This window comes from Pleurodeles waltl, chromosome 3_1 (assembly GCF_031143425.1).
Source record: "Pleurodeles waltl isolate 20211129_DDA chromosome 3_1, aPleWal1.hap1.20221129, whole genome shotgun sequence".
Taxonomy (NCBI): domain Eukaryota; kingdom Metazoa; phylum Chordata; class Amphibia; order Caudata; family Salamandridae; genus Pleurodeles; species Pleurodeles waltl.
In genome coordinates this window covers 1106294718-1106310933 of record NC_090440.1, presented here as the reverse complement: position 1 = coordinate 1106310933, position 16216 = coordinate 1106294718, and the positions used below count along the sequence as shown (strand labels likewise).

The following is a 16216-nucleotide window of genomic DNA, read 5'->3' as shown; positions in this document are numbered from 1 at the left end:
CTCCCAGCCAGGATTCCGCAAAAACCACAGCACATAGACAACCCTCATCGCCTGTACAGACGACATCAGGGCCAGATTGGACAAGGGCGAAACCGTCACCGCATCCTCTTGATCTCTCTGCAGCTTTCAACACCGTATGCCACCAAACACTCCGTAATTCGCCTCAAAGCCCTGGACTGACTCACCTCCTTCCTCTCCGAAAGAACCCAAAGAGTTCGCCTCCCTCCTTTTCGGTCTACAGCCACCAAGACCATCTGTGGGGTCCCCCCAAGGATCCTCCCGCAGCCCTACCCTTTTCAATATCTACATGGCTCCTCTTGCCAACATCATGCGCCCCCACGGCGTCACCATCATTTCTTACACTGACGACACCCAGCTCATCATCTCCCTCATGAGGAACCCATCTACCGCCAAGAATAACCTACACACCGGAATCCTCGCCATTGCTAACTGGATGACAGCAAGCCACCTCAAATGGAACGACTCTTGGTGGCCCACCACCCTTGGACCACCCCCACCACCCACCACCCAAGCACGCAGTCTCTGCATCATACTGGACTCATCTCACTCCATAACTCAGCAAATCAACGCCAAATCATCCTCCTGCTTTAACACCCTTCGCATGCTACGCAAGACTTTCAAATGGATTCCTTTAGAAACAAGAACTGTCACCCACGCCCTCATAAGCAGCAGACTGGACTACTGCAACACCCTCTATGCAGGGACCACAGCCAAGCTTCAGAGAAAACTCCAGCGAATCCAGAACGCAGCCGCACGTCTCATCCTCAACCTTCCTTGCCACGAACACATCTCCGCCCACCTCAGATCCCTACACTGGCTGCCCATCAACAAAAGGATCACTTTCATAATCCTTGTCCACGCTCACAAGGCCCTCCATGATACCGGACCGGCCTACCTCAACGAACGAATCAACTTCCACAAACCAACTCGACAACTCCGCTCTGCCGACCTCACCCTCGCTACAGTCCCCCCGCATCCAACGCACCTCCTCCGGCGGAAGATCCTTTTCCCACCCCGCTGTCAAAACCTGGAACTCCCTCCCCACCAACCTACACAAGACCCAGGTACTTCTAACCCTCAGAAAGCACCTCAAAACATGGCTTTTCGAGCAGTGACCCCCCCCAACACCTTGAGACCCTTCCGGGTGAGTAGTGCGCTTAAGAAATTTGTTTGATTGGTTCGCACTCAAGGTCCTCTGGGCACTCGGGAAAGAGGCACAAAAAGAAGAAGCAGCAGCCCACACTGACTTTGACTTCGCAATGACCATCGGCCAACGAGGTGTCACAGGAATGTCAACATTCCAGGCACGATTCCATGGAACCGATGCCAGGGCCGAATTCGAGCCTCCCCCCCTCACCCCCACTTTCCGGGAGCCGGTGTAACCTCTGCTCAGCTCAAAGAGTTTTACAACGACATGTGCCTCATATTTGAGCCTGCGGCGTCGGCAGGGGGCCCCATCGGGTAATATGCCGGCGGCTTCGGCACCGTTGGGGACTCCAGGATCTGATATCTGATCAGGGGTGATGCTGAGTTCACACAGTTGGCCTCCTTGGTTGGCCTCAGTTGGTGTTGCTTCCGATGTTGCCACTGCGGCGGCACCACCGGTGGAGTGAGTCCCATCCTTATCCCAGATGATCTAGAGCCGGAATGATGATGGACTGCGCCAATTCTGACTTCGATGGTGCCGACAGGGGCCAGATTAGTACCTGAGATTTTTTTTGGAACAGCCAGGTACAGGGGAGGAATAGGAGGGGCCCTATGACCCTTTAGAGTAGGGATTGGAGCATATGGACTGGTATGAGGAACTAGGGGAAGCCAGTGGACTGGATACTTGTCCAGATACTGGCATGCTCTCACCTCCTACTGTGGCTGCGGAGGAGGGAGCTTCATATGATACAGTGGTTTGTAGGGCAGCTATGGTCTTGGACCTAGATTTTCTTACAGTGTCAGTCAGGACTAACCTCCTGACTAAGGAGCCTCAGCTGGGGGCTTCCACATCGGAGCCGATGTTACCCTTCAGGATTCCCTCACTGATGTCCTGCTGGGGACGTGGTCCAAACCCAGCACAGGGGCTCCTGTTAATAGGACTATTGGCTGCCGCCATAGACCTGCTCTAAATGATCCTAGTTTCCTCACCCAACACCCCCACCCCAGAGAGCTTGGTGGTCCAGGCCTCCACTTTCCATGGTGCCTTCCTTTCCGCTCACCTAGATAGGGAATCTAGGAGGATGGGTGAGCTTGGAAAGGAAATGTTTGCTTCCTCCAGCCTGGCATTGAGGTACGTAAATAGCTCATGCCTATTGGGACGATTTCCCCATACCTTGTGGGTTATGATGGCACAGGTGCTGCCCGAGGTCCCGGAGGGTTTGCAGGACACTCTCTCCCAAGCTATAAAAGATGGGAGAGATGCAGCCAAGTTTACAATACAGTGTTGTTTGGACACAACCGACTTGCTGGGTAGGGCCATTACATCGACAGTGGCCCTTCGACGCCATGCCTTGCTCCGTACATCTGGCTTTTCGGGCGATGTCCAGGCAAACCTTATAGACCTGCCCTTCGATGGCTCTCGCCTATTTGGAGAGAAGGCAGGCTCTGCGCTTAAGCAGTATGAGGATTCTCGGGCTTTGGCCAGATCCTTGGGCCTCTCGGCGCCTGCTCGTCTGCAGTCTGCCTTTCGAGGCTTCAGAAGGGGTGTGGTACCACACCACCCACAAGTCAGCCACTGTCCTCCGTCCGCTCAGCACCCAGTGCGAGGTAGTGGTGCCTTCAGACCCAGAGGGTCTAGCCCGAGGTTGGCCACCACCCATCCCCCCTTTTCCACATTGCCCAAGTCATCCTAGTATGATTCTGCAAGACCATGCTTGTCCAGTTGGAGGGAGGATTCAATTTAATCTCCCTCACTGGCGGTCCATAAAGTCGAACAAATGGGTCTTACAGATCATACACAAGGGCTATTCCCTCCCCTTCCATTCTTTCCCTCCCTCTATGCCTCCATTAAAAGAACAGCTGATGGAGGATCCTGTAATCTTGCTCTGCAAGGAAGTTACAGCTCTCTTGGCCAAGGGAGCCATAGAAAGGGTCCCGATGTCAGAAGTAGGCAGTGGTTGTTATTCCCGCTACTTTATGATTCCAAAGAAGAACAAGGGTCTTCGCCCTATCTTGGATTTAAGGAACATCAATCTCTTCCTCAAAAAGAAGAAATTCAAGATGCTCACTTTTGCTCAGGTCTTATCTGCCCTAGACGAAGGAGACAGGATGGTAGCGTTGGACTTGCAGGATGCGTATTTTCACATCCCATCCTGCCTGCCCACAGACGCTACTTGCAGTTCAAGGTAGGCCATGAGTGCTTTCAATTTACCGTGCTTCCTTTAGGTCTCACCAATGCCCCTCGGGTGTTCACCAAAGTGATGGCAGTGGTAGGTGCTAATCAGCGCAGGTTAGGGGTTTCAGTCTTCCCCTACCTCAACGACTGGCAGTTGAAGGCTTCTACACCCCACCCTCTTGTCAACCACCTTCAGACTATGGCGGACCTCCTACATTCGTTGGGGTTCACTATAAACATGTCAAATTCACACCTGACTCCCTCTCAGATGATCCCTTTCATTGGAGCCGTTCTGGACACAGTGCAGTTTTGGGCTTACCCTCCTGAGCAGCAAGTCCAGGATATTCGGGTTATGATACCGATGTTTCATCTTCTATCCTGGATTTTGGTGAGGCAGACTCTGAGGCTGTTGGGACTCATGGCCTCCTTCATCCTATTAGTCATGCATGCCAGATGGCATATGAGGGCTCTGCAGTGGGACCCGAGGTTCCAGTGGGTGCAGCATCTGGGGAATCTTACCGACACGGTTCAGATCTCAGAGGGAACTGAAAAAGCCCTGCAGTGATGGTTAGTGAACTGCGATTGGGTCAGAGACAGACTCCTTTCCCTTCCCCAGCCAGATCTCACAATAGTGACACCTGCTTCACTTCTGGTATGGGGAGTCCATTTGGGAGAGGCGGAGATCGGAGGCCTCTGGTCTCTGGCTGAATTAGGACTCCTTATCAACTTACTAGAGCTCCGGGCAATCCGAACGTCATTGAAAGCATTTCTTCCTGTTGTAAAAGGGAAGATAGTGCAGGTGTTCACAGACAACACCACTGTAATGTGGTTCTGCAAAAAGCACGGTGGTGTGGGGTCTTGGACCCTCTGCATCTCTGCATATGGCTGGAGTAGCAGGGCAAAACCCTGGTGGTTCAACACCTTGCAGGTTCTCTGAACGCCAGGGCGGACGAACTCAGCAGTCGGTGCCTAGTGGATCACAATGGTATCTCCACCCGAAGGTGGCGCAAGGACTCTTTCAGCAGGGGAGAGAGGCTTGGTTAAATCTGTTTGCCTCCACAGAGAACGTGCAATGTCAGCAGTGTTGCGCGTTGGAGTTTCCAAGGCGGCAGTCGCAAGTGGGATTACCATTTATGCCCAGAGCTCTCAAGAAGATCAAGAACGACCGGGCCCAAGTAACTCTAGTGGCTCCAGATTGGGCAAAGAGAGTTTGGTATCTTGAGCTTCTTAAAATTAGCATCAGTCCTTCAATCAGGTTGCCCCTTCGGGAGGATCTTCTGTCGCAGCAGCAGGGGAAGGTTCTTCACCCCAAACTGTCAACTCATTGTTCTACAGGAGTGGAGATTAAGCAGAGACAGTTGATGGCTTTTGACCGTCTCCCCCACCCCCCGAAGTCTGTAAAGTTATTTTGGCAGCCAGGTGTACCTCCACTAACACGGTGTATGCCTGCCTTTGGAAACACTTTGTATATTTTTGTACATAAAGGTCTATTGATCCTCTTTCTGCTTCGCTTTCTGATATCCTTCTCTTTATACTATCCATTACCCAGCAGTGTTCTGCCTTATCCGCACTCTCAAGGGCTATCTTTCTGCCATATCGGCATTTCTTTGGCTACCTGATCAGCCTTCACTTTTCAAATCTCCCATTGTACATAGATTCCTCAAAGGGCTTGTACATATGTTTCCTCCTACGCCCTTTGTTATGCCCCAATGGGATTTAAATCTGGTCATCACATTTCTAATGTGTGCTCCTTTTTGAGCCCCTACACAACTGTCCCCTCCGGCTGCTCACAATCAAAACAGCCTTCTCGGTGGCAATAACATCTGACAGGAGGGGGAGTGAGATGCATGTTCTTTCATCCAAGCCACTGTATCTCACTATGTTCCCAGACAAGGTGTTTCTCAGGACTCGTGCCTCGTGAGGAGGCGGAGTCTCGTGTTCGAGCCTAGTAGAGCAACAGCGCGTTTTTGTCCCTATCGGACCCAGATTCGGACTCAGCTTGGTTCATTGAAGTAGTCCAAGGTGGTGAGATGCAGCGGGGAGAGGGGCAGGGACCCCAACGGGCAAAGTGCGACAGCAGTGGCAGCTGGTGGAAGGAGAGGAAGCCGATCTGAGGCCAGCAGGGTCACGACGTGCAGCAAGGAGCAGTGCAAAGAGTGGAGGCAGAGCTACAGGCTGCTTTTGCCCTGGCCCCTGGCCCCACTTCTACTCTTCCCCCCCCCCCCCCCCCCACAACTCCTCTCTACTCTGCCCTGCCTTGTCTGGACTGCCGAAGGATTGAGGTTTGTGGCCCGTGGCTTGAGACCAGTGGAGGCTAGGGGAGGCCCGGATAGGACCAGGTGCAGCCGCATATTAGCTTGTAGCAGGAGAAAGATGCCCTGAGAGCAGCATCGAGAGGTCGACGCGGGACACAGGAGGTGCGGTGGAAAGGAAGTTTCAAGTACCAGGTCTTTGTCTCGGGACGCCGTAACTGCCTTTCGGACACCTATACATTAGCGGAGACAGTGGGGCCGCGGAGCTTGTGGAGTTTGTGGATTTTAACACCCGCTACCAAGTCCGAAGAAAAGCGAAAACGGTGTGCGCATACGAGGTTAGGACTAACTTGCCTTCAGAAAGAAGGAAAAAAGGTGAGGTCGTATACTAAAGATGGTAGAAGGGTGTGGAGTCTCATAAGGGGTCGACCGGCCTCCTGGCTCTGTGGCACGGTGAAGCCCTAAAAGTACAAAGACAGTAAAGTGTTTGCAAGACCAATTAGAGTAAGGACCAAGGAGCAAAGTGGGTAAAAAAATGGTGAAAAGGGTCCATATTTAATAAAGATAACGCCTAAACGCATGCCAAGGAACAGGTCTTTCCTTAGTCGGGCCTGTAAAAAACCCAAATCCAATTTCTAAGAAATAAGGGTATCCCCCATCTGAATATAAAAAGTTTGAATACATCCTTCCTTTTGACCAAAAGGATCCACGTGAGGCACCGACCGTTAAGGGAGGAAATTATCATGGCACCAACAATGATGCCTCTCAAGGAAAAGTTGAGGGCAAGCATTTAAATTACATCATGGGTCAGCTTGCAGTCACTGGGAGAGTTCAGTGCATGCCATCTTCCTCACCCCAGCAATTGGGGTCGATCAAGTTGAAATACAGGACTTCACCCTCCCCGATATCGACCCGGATGTGGTGTACGACACAAGAACCACTTTTGTTTCCTACCTGTTGATGCTCGCGGTGATTCAGTCTAAATCTTGCTCTCCTGTTCTAAAACGTTTTAGTAGCACACCCTCGGATCACTTCCTTTCAGACTCAAGGACCTCTGAAACCCTGATCTCGTCTGCTTTGGGAACCTTCCTAGTTGTCCTCCTCATCAACATATAGTTCTTTTGGAATCCTTCAAGTGTCTTGAAAGAATACTTTTGTCGATTCTGGATCTCCTTGAAAAATCAATAAAAAATTCTGATCATACCCAAGACATTTTATTATCTATCTTGAAGGTCCTTTTAAATAAAAAAAAAAAACATGAATCAATCGGCAGACAAGATCTCTACGAAGTCTGTAAAGCGTACTTTTCAATCATTGGGACTAAACCTTAATAGTTCAATTTTGCACTCCTTGGTCAATGGGGATCCGGCAAATACAGGTGACGCACCCACCCTGTCCGAACAAGGAACCCAGGTGGAAAAGCCACAGCTGCATGAAGATGTTCTAGTATTACTGGATTCTGCTATACGAGAGCATGGTGTATTCACTAGACAACCTTTTTTTCTAGCCCCATCGCAGTGAGCAATATCCCCTCAGTAGTCCTTGAATCTCCAGACAGGGAAAATGCCCTAAATTCTCGGGTGGCTCCATTTCCAATTTCTCTTCCTAAAGATCAATCTGCCTTAAAGTCGATAGAGTTGATCAGGACCCAGGCAGGAAAGGCCATTAAAACGCAGAAAGTGAGTGAGAAAAGAGGAAGAAAGGTGGGGAAAAAAGGAATCGGCAAATCGCTAAAAAGACGTCAAGAAAGGTCAAGTTTGAGGAGATGGAGTTCGTGGGAACTTTGGATGTCCATGAACCGGTCCATACAAAGGAAATTTGGGGCTATTGTTTCTGATGGGTGTGGAAATCATAAATCCCCCTATTGCTCCCTGATAGCAGGATGACTGGAGGGCGTATATTTGTGCCCTTTATGCAGAAAATCAGGAGATGGACCCAGGGAAAGTGGCCTCAGCATTAAGTTGGGATTGGGAAGCGGTCAATGGTGGCTCGCCCTCTGTGCCAGAGTTAGAGGGCATCATAAGCTCATCTTGTGCCATGGGCCCTGATGAGGTCCCGATGTCTTTAATTAAGCAGGAGCCTCTGCTTTGGGCAAGACTTTTCCAGCCGGTCTTCCATGCTTGCTATTCATAAGGCAGAATTCCGGACTCTTGGACTGGGAGTATAATACTCCCCTTGCACATAAAGGGAGATAGATCGTTATCCTTAAATTACCAGCAAATTGCCCTGCTGGATGCAACGGGCAAGATATTTGCAAAAAGTATACTAACGCAACTAACTGATTGGGTGGAGGAAAATGCTATACTCCTGGTGGAACAGGAAGGCTTAAAAAAGGTGCACAACTCCCTAGATAACATCTTAAGAATGCAAACGATAATTGAAAAATATGCTCAGATCACGGGTGGAGTGGTCTATGCTGCATTCATTGATTACTCCACCACGTTTGATAGGGTGGATAGGAAGATCCTGTGGAGGAAAATTCATGAGCTGGGTGTCCCGCCTTGCCTGCTGTTCCTGGTGATGGCATTGCATTCATCTACCTGGTGTAAAGTCCTTACGGGGGAGAGCAGGGTTGCCTACTGGCTCCATTGCTATTTTCCCTATATGTTCATGACCTAAAATCTTCTCGGCCGCCTTTAGATTCGCAATAATATCAGCAAGGCTCTCTCTCAAGCACAAGGCTTAGCTGCTTTCTTTAATGCAGTTGGTAGGCGCCACTTTTTTCATTTATTGACTGCCTATCAAGCGAAGATTCCAGCCACTCTCCCGTACGCAATAGAATGTATAGCATCGCTAATTGGCACTTTCTCAATAAGATAGAAGGCTGGATCTTAAGACGCGTAGCCTCCTGTAATAACTCAGCCTCAGTGGCAGCTCTAAGGCTTGAATTTCGCGTTAAGAACATCTTTGTGCAGGGCCTGGTGGTGGTGATCCGGAGGGTTCATTGCCTAGTACATTTTGCAAGGAATCTACACTGAGAAACCTGTTTTTCAAAGAAATTTTTAATAATCTGAGTGGAAATTCCAGGCTGTTCAGAAATTAAACTCACGCCGTCCAGCTGCTAGAGCTGGACCCGGACCTTATTTCGATTCAGGTCACTATTCTTAAAAAGACCTTGAAGAAGGTGACCTGGTCCAAAGGCTTTTTAATGGATCATGAGTCGTGTCTTGCTAAAAGAGGCCTTGCTAATTTAATTAAGTCAGTGACTCAGAAAGTGGCTCAACCTTACCTGACATGGACTCTTCCCCATGGGGTGAGGCGTCTTTTTATTTTGATCAGATTAGATAGAGTGCACTTAGGGAACTAACCTCCAAATGGGATGGTGCCACTAACACCTGTGATTTGTGTCAACGCGGGGTGTAGAATCTAAAGCATATTTTATTTGTTTGCCCAGCTTTAGCAGTCCAGCGGAAATTATGGTTGAAAACTTTTTATATTCATCTAAATATTAGATCTGCTAGAGAGGCTTTAGATTTATTCTATAATCCCCCAAATGAAAGGTTCTGTATAAGGACTTTAACATTTTTTCAAACCTTTCTAAAGCTATATTGACTAACTGTGGTTAGGTAGTCCCACATGTCCCATGGTGGAAACTATACATTGGGCGAATCGTAGGTGTTTTGGAGAGGACCCGTCTATGTATCTGAGGGGGAGGGGTCTTCCTATGGCCTAAGAGATTATAACTCTGTCTTGTATACATATGTTGATTAGACAGAAGATGGGTGGGAGGGAGTCGAACATTGGTCATCCTGGGTGGGGATCCTTATTATTTGATTTTGTTTTAGTTCATGGAGGATAATTTTATGTTATGGTGGGAGAGGGCAATATGACTGGCTACCAGAAAGTTGTAGAATGTTGTGTCGTAAGGTGTGAAGTATATTGTAAAGAGTGGAAGGATTGGAGTTTATATTATCTTTTTAAATCATTTAGAAGATGTAATGGCAAGGAATTGTATTAGATTATTTTACTGTTTTGTATTATTTTTACATGTGGACCTCTTAGGAGTTTGAAATCATGATAATAAATAATTGATTTGAATTGAACTCGTGTCTCTTTCCTCCTCAAGGTGGTGACCCCTTTCCATCTGGGTCAGAATACCACCCTGCCCACCTTCTTTGCTCCACCGCATCCCTCTAAGGAAGGGGAGCAACTCCACTGGCTGGACCCAAAAAGAGTGTTGTCGTTCTACCTTGACCGCACAAAAGAGTTCCTGGTGGATGACCAACTCTTTGTGGGGTACGTGGGAGCAAAGAAGGGTCGTTCTCTGCATCACAATCTGCTAGGCATTGGCCAGGAAGCAGCCTCCTGAGGACTTGAGGGCTCATTCCACCAGGGGCAAAGCTGCTACCACTGCGCTAGCTCGGGGATTTCCAGTCCTGGATATTTGTCAGGCAGCAATGTGGGCATCTTTGCACACGTTTGCAAAACATTACTGCCTAATCAGGTACGGAGAGACCGACACTCTGTCCGTTTGGTCCTGTAGTGAATCCTAGATTGTTTTAATGCGTTTTAATGCTTTAATAGCTTAGCCTTTGGCTTGCAGACTTGTGCCCCCGTCACCTAGTGACTTTTAACCTACTTAGCTTGCTCTGTCTTAGCCCATTTATTTAATTAATTCTTCTAAGGTGGCTGCCTTGTTTATAGTTAGGCCATTTTGTTTAGCTTTATGTTATCAGCGCCACCGCGCTAAGGCGTCAAATCAAGCAACAAAGACAAACAAACTGTAGGTGTTCACATTAGGTACTTTCCCTCTTCATGCTTTTGAGGGAATTGTTTATATTAATTACCGTCCCAAGCATGCTGTGTTATCTGTTGTTTGGGAACAACCTACGTCGGGGATCGCTGCTATCGATGCTGCACGTCGCCTTGACGCAGACCCGGACTTCGTGTTCCTACGGAGTCTGAGATCGAGACCTCATTCCAACGTAACAAGGGTTGGGGGCTCCTTCCAGGGACATGGCATTGGCAGATTAGGTTTAACATACCCAGCTCTCTTCTAGGTAGAAGGTTAGGCCTATTATGATAGGGTACTACGACATATTATACACTCTGTCTTTTTTATGCTACTGCACGATGGTGGGGGTCTTCATAATCATGTCTCTTGTCTTTTCAATTCTATTTCTTGCACTGTTCATTATCCTAATCATTGCAGCCCATGCGAGTTACCACAGATTGTATTAAATAAAAACTATTGAAACATTACTGCATCTTCGTTATTGCCTGTGTTTGGTTGAGACATGATGTATCTGTGAGAAAGGGGTACTCTCTGTTTAACCACGACACTCCCTGAGATGTCATACTTCTGAGTCCATGTGTAAAGGCTGCCACAAATCACCTTTAACTGTTTGGGTTCTTAGTGAGGTACTACTAGTGAGCCGGAGGGGTTGGGACTGCAGTTACAACTTGTTGTAGGATAGGCACAGTCGCCTACAAACAAAAGTACTGTCATCCTTGAACCAGCAGTCTTGCCTAGAGCAAGAGTCCAACTACGACAGTCCTACAGGAATTTTTAGTGTAAGTAGAGGTATCTGCAGCCCACCGCCAGGAGGTTATTGCTTGGATATCTATTCAGAGGTAAGGTATCTGCAGCTAGAAGTCTCTGTCAGATAAACCAGTTACTTACCTTCGGTAACGCATTATCTGGTAGAGACTCAATCTAGCTGCAGATTCCTTACACCCACCCATGCCTCCACGCTCTGCGTATATGTCTAGTAGGTTTAGGGTTTATCCCTTTTAGGGCCCTAGTTTTGCACAGACAAACTATTGGTTCTATCCATGACGCTGCACATCTGGTGTGGAAGTTTGTGGGTAAAAGAACTGATGTACGCACCGGGTTGGCGCCTTTACAGGCGACCGTGGTGTCACAGATGGCTCCAACGACGCTGATGACGCAACCCAGAGCCGAATGATGCACGCAGACCTGAACAATGCCACCCGACGGCGCGTGTAGGGTACTGCACTGACTACACTGACTGTGCGGGTTGTTTAACCCAAAGCCAGACATCTAAAGCTATCGCCCCCAAGCCACACTGTTCTGCCGTCCCGGAATTGTTAGACAATCATGTGGTATGCAGAGCAGGCTTGGATTGATGTTGGTGATAACAATCACTTCCCACCTGGCCGATGTCTACAGAGTTGGTTTATGACCTGTGAGCACTTATAACAAGAATTAATGAAGATTTGTGTGACAGAGCACACTTTCTTCTGGCCAGTACATCCCACTCACTGCCAGTGTGCCGTTGTTTAAATTCTGCTCCTCAGAGCGTGGCTCGTCGGGTGGTTCAGGGGCGCTATGATGCGTGACTAGTGCATTTTAGTGCTATGATGCGTGACTAGTGCATTTTAGTGCAATGATGCGGACATCAGCACTAAAATGCGTTAGTCCAACCCCTGAGGTGTGGTACTTGGCAGGACTTCCAAGACCAGTAGCTGCACAGGAATAGGTCAGAGTATGAGGCATGGAAACCGAGGATGGGGTAATGCATAAAAATTAGTAGTTGGCCTTGGTGGGGTGAGATGGGATGCAATTCTGATGGTATGGGCTGGGAACTTAGTGGAATGGGAGAGGAGACTGCCACAGAGATCAGTAGCTGTGCATGACTTTTACTTTTTGATGATACATTACAGAGAGTAGGAGTTGCCTTTATAGTATTTATGGTGGAACTTACTAGTATTTAAGAAGTTTGAAAGCTTTAGTAGATTGCTCCCACTGGTCAAAAAAGTAGATATTAGTACATACAAGGAACTCTAACTAATGCTTCTACCTACAGTACACTAATAATATGTACTGATCAGCAATATCAGCAGTAACTTGATACAACAAGGCACTTTAATCTTGTTTCTTCCTCTGAAGAGGGGTATTAAGGTAAAAATAGTGCTTGTCATATAGGGGAATTTCCAACTGCAAGGACTTTCTCCTCCATTCCAGCCAAAGTCCTAGTTTGCACTCTCATCAGCAAGCGGCCCCTTGTTAAAAACTCTGTAAAATATTCAACCTCATCAGTGACAAAAGCTTTGATATACCGATCACCTCATAGACATGGCTTATTACTTCCTCAATGCCAGAATTAGGGAATCTCCTTTCCCTAATTATATCATCCTATTCAAAAATAGAGACTGGGGAGGAAGTGGTGGGGTCATCGTGCTGTTATTGTAACTTCATCTGATTCAAGGCCCTTTGTATGAGTCTTATCAGTATCTTTTTTTCCAATGCAATCACTAGCCTACCCTCCTCTATTTTTGTGCTGTGATTTACAACCTTTCAAAGAAATGCTTCTCTTCCTTCCACACTGATCTATTTGATCTTGCTCAGCATATTCAAATGCTCACTTCCATGCTCTTATCTTCAATGACTGGAACGTCTGGGTGGAAGACACAAGATCTCTACACTCAGTATGTTTTTGAAGTGATGGATTCCCTAGAATTTACCCTATTGGATAATGAACCCACTGTTCTACCTGTTACCCAGTCTTCAATTCCAAGGTGCCTATAACCTCCCTTCAACCATCCTCTTCCTAGTGAATTGTGTTTTAAGAATGAGCTGGAATGGTAATCCAAGTCTGCTCCTCATGTTGGCCAACCCATTCTATCATGAAACCATAGCAAAATTCTGCCACAATTTTCACCACCCGCTTCCTTGAAACTCCTGACCCTCACTTGCAATCTCCTGCTAGCACCTTAGATCACCTGGATCACAAACTAACAAAAGTGCCAGCTACGCTTGCTCTGTTCTCATCCTGCAAACTATGCCATCTGAAGGCTAGTAAATAGTACTTTGACGACCTTGTCAATTGAAACAACACAGCAGAATCCTTGGGAGTTGCTGGCACATTTCTATCTCACCTTATGACCCCAAAGCCTTCTGTGTAAAGAGCAAAGATAACAGTCAAAGGAATACTTTCATTGACACATTGACTGCATACTCAACCAAAGAATTATTCTATTCAATTCATCTTTATTCTGTTATACAAATGCAACAACAAAACACATGATATACACATTTTTTTTAAGAATTCAAAAACCTGTTAAACAAGAATGAGATTCTGCCTTTAAAATCATTCAAAAATTGGTACAATTACACCAGCGAATGGCACACTTAAGAAAAGACCCAACCCCACCACAAACTAATTCATCAGATACCATTCACAAGTAAAGATAAGCTGGGGGGCATTGTAAAAAACCCTTGCTCTTCTATATGGGCAATAAGAACCTCCATCTGAAAGGAGCATAAAACTTGCAAACAAGAGTAAAATGTAGTAGGGTCTGTGGAGGAACACCATCACAAGGGAAAATAAGAATGCTCTTTAGATCGTACTGGCCAGGCAGAAAGCACACATTTCATCTGAATGAACCACACATTTTGAACCGCCAATAAATAAAAGTCCGGCCCCAAATGCATCCTAATCATTAAAAAGTCCTGTACAGACGGTTTCATTAGTTGATGGATTCCTTTTTACCTGCTATAAGTTCATTAAATTCCTCCTTAACCCAGAGCTTATCGGATCGTCTTAAACACTGCAGGAGTTGGAAAAACTCCAGACGTCTCAAGAGCAAAGCAGCACATATCTTAACCAAGGAATGGCCTGACCAGAGTCACAGGCCAAGCAATCACGAATCACCTCCCTATTTAGAGAGGCACACTCATTGGTCCAAATAGAAATCCACAGAACAAGTGGAGCAATCCTGATACTGTCTTCTACAAACCCCAGATTCAATTCCTCATGCTAACAAAACCCAGGAGTATTAGGCCCAACTCCTAGTAACCTTCTACAAAAACTATTCTCTTCTTTTTGAGGCACCATGCTGCTGCAATAGCCCCAACAAGGGGCCCGTACAAAAAAAACTGTGCACCTTGAGTAGGGGTAGAATAGGCTTGCTCTCAACCCTGGCTGAAAAGTCAAAAGTGTAACCCACTGCAGCATTATAACTTGAGAAGCGCCTAGAAATACAGGGGACCCAGAGACCTTTATCATCAAAGGTCACCACAAGATAAGGGAAATGGTACACACGGCTAATCATTTGACCCTTTATAGATACAACCCCTAGTTTGCTCTGAGGCTTTCCACAAACCACATAGTGCGTTTTACCAATATTCACATCCAAATCTAGTCGGTCATAAACTCCACAAAAGCATTTACCGCAATTCGTACACCATTCATAGTGCGAGCCAACAATATCATCTGCATAAACCAAAGCCGGCCCACTCTTCCCATTAATTTTGGAAACATCCTTACATCTACCCACTAAAAAGTCATGCAAGCCATTAGTATATAAGCAAAATAGCATTGTCCCTCAAACAAAAATTGTCTCCTAGTTCCATGTCTAGCTTGCCAGTCCCTTCCATGTTAGTGAATGATGATCCTGATCTATTTCTTCACTGATGGAATTGGCACCCTCGTGACTCCCATTACCCTTGCCACCTCCTTGTGACATTTGTAATTCTGAATTCATCAACTTTGGCCTCCCAATATGTAACACCTACGATCCCTAGCCTAGTCAACAACTCCCTCACCCCTGAAAGCATGCCAGTATTATCCTGTCCTAAAAAAAGATTGCTGATGATGGCATTTCCTCAAGTTACAGAATTACCACAAGCCTACTGTGCATCATTAGGCACTCAAAATAGTTGTTACTTGCCAACTGTCACCACACACACACAGAGGCAAACAGCTTCCCAAGTGGTTTGGATCAGGTTTTAGACCACGCCAGGGTAAAGAGATCAACTTTATTTATATAAGAGAAGAGGTTCTTTCTGCACCTGCCCAGACCTCCTTTACACTCTGATCCTTTTGGCTGACTGTGTCCACCAAAACCCCTGTAACTGACACTGCACTGTCATGCTTTGAGTTCTTATTGCTAACCATTCCCACCAAATCTAGTTGGGACCATTCCTCTCCAGGACCACAAATGTCCACCGTAGCATTACACACGGCTCTGTCTTGTCACCATCACTCTTCCGCATTTATTTGCCTCCCTCACTGCCATCTTGAGTGCCTTTAAGATAGGCTTTTACAAGATGGAGTACATGCTAGTTAAACTTGTTAATTTGCTTCATTGTTTCACCCATGTTCAGCTGTAGAGGGATAACAACGGTTATTCCTCAATAGAGAAAAAGAAAATCAAAGTTCTACTTCGAAGGCAAATCAACTCTTCCCTCTTCTCTCTACCTTTGCCTTCTTTGACTGTGGGTAAATATTATTACCCGGGAATATTCTTTAACACTGACTGCTAACTCTTCTAAAAAAGAAGTCTCCCAAACCATTTTCCATCAGCTTTGCCTATTAAAGTGGGATTTGCCTCTGCTACATTGATCCCACAAAATCTATTAATCTTCACAGTGGTGTTGCTGTGTTTGGACTACTTGTATAGTCTGTATGCTAAATTTCCTAAACCAACCATTTTGACTGTTCAGACAGTTCCAGACTTTGCCACCAACCTGTTATTTGGTTTCAATAGGCAAGAACACATCACACGTACCTTGAAATCTCTCCTGTGTCCAGCATTTAAGGGGAGATCAGCATTTGCTACCTTCTGGGGATGCTTATGTCAAGTTCTAAAAACATCTGAAGACCCACCTATTTTCCACAGCATTTGTTTGATAATTCTTCTTCCTTCAAACATT

At 46.7% G+C, this 16216-nt stretch overlaps 1 protein-coding gene across 1 annotated transcript in view; it reads left to right on the top strand.

The window, feature by feature from the left end:
- The window catches only part of ZW10 (zw10 kinetochore protein), a 187447-nt gene that overhangs the window by 8195 nt on the left and 163036 nt on the right, over positions 1–16216 (top strand). The gene's annotated exons all lie outside the window — the stretch shown is intronic.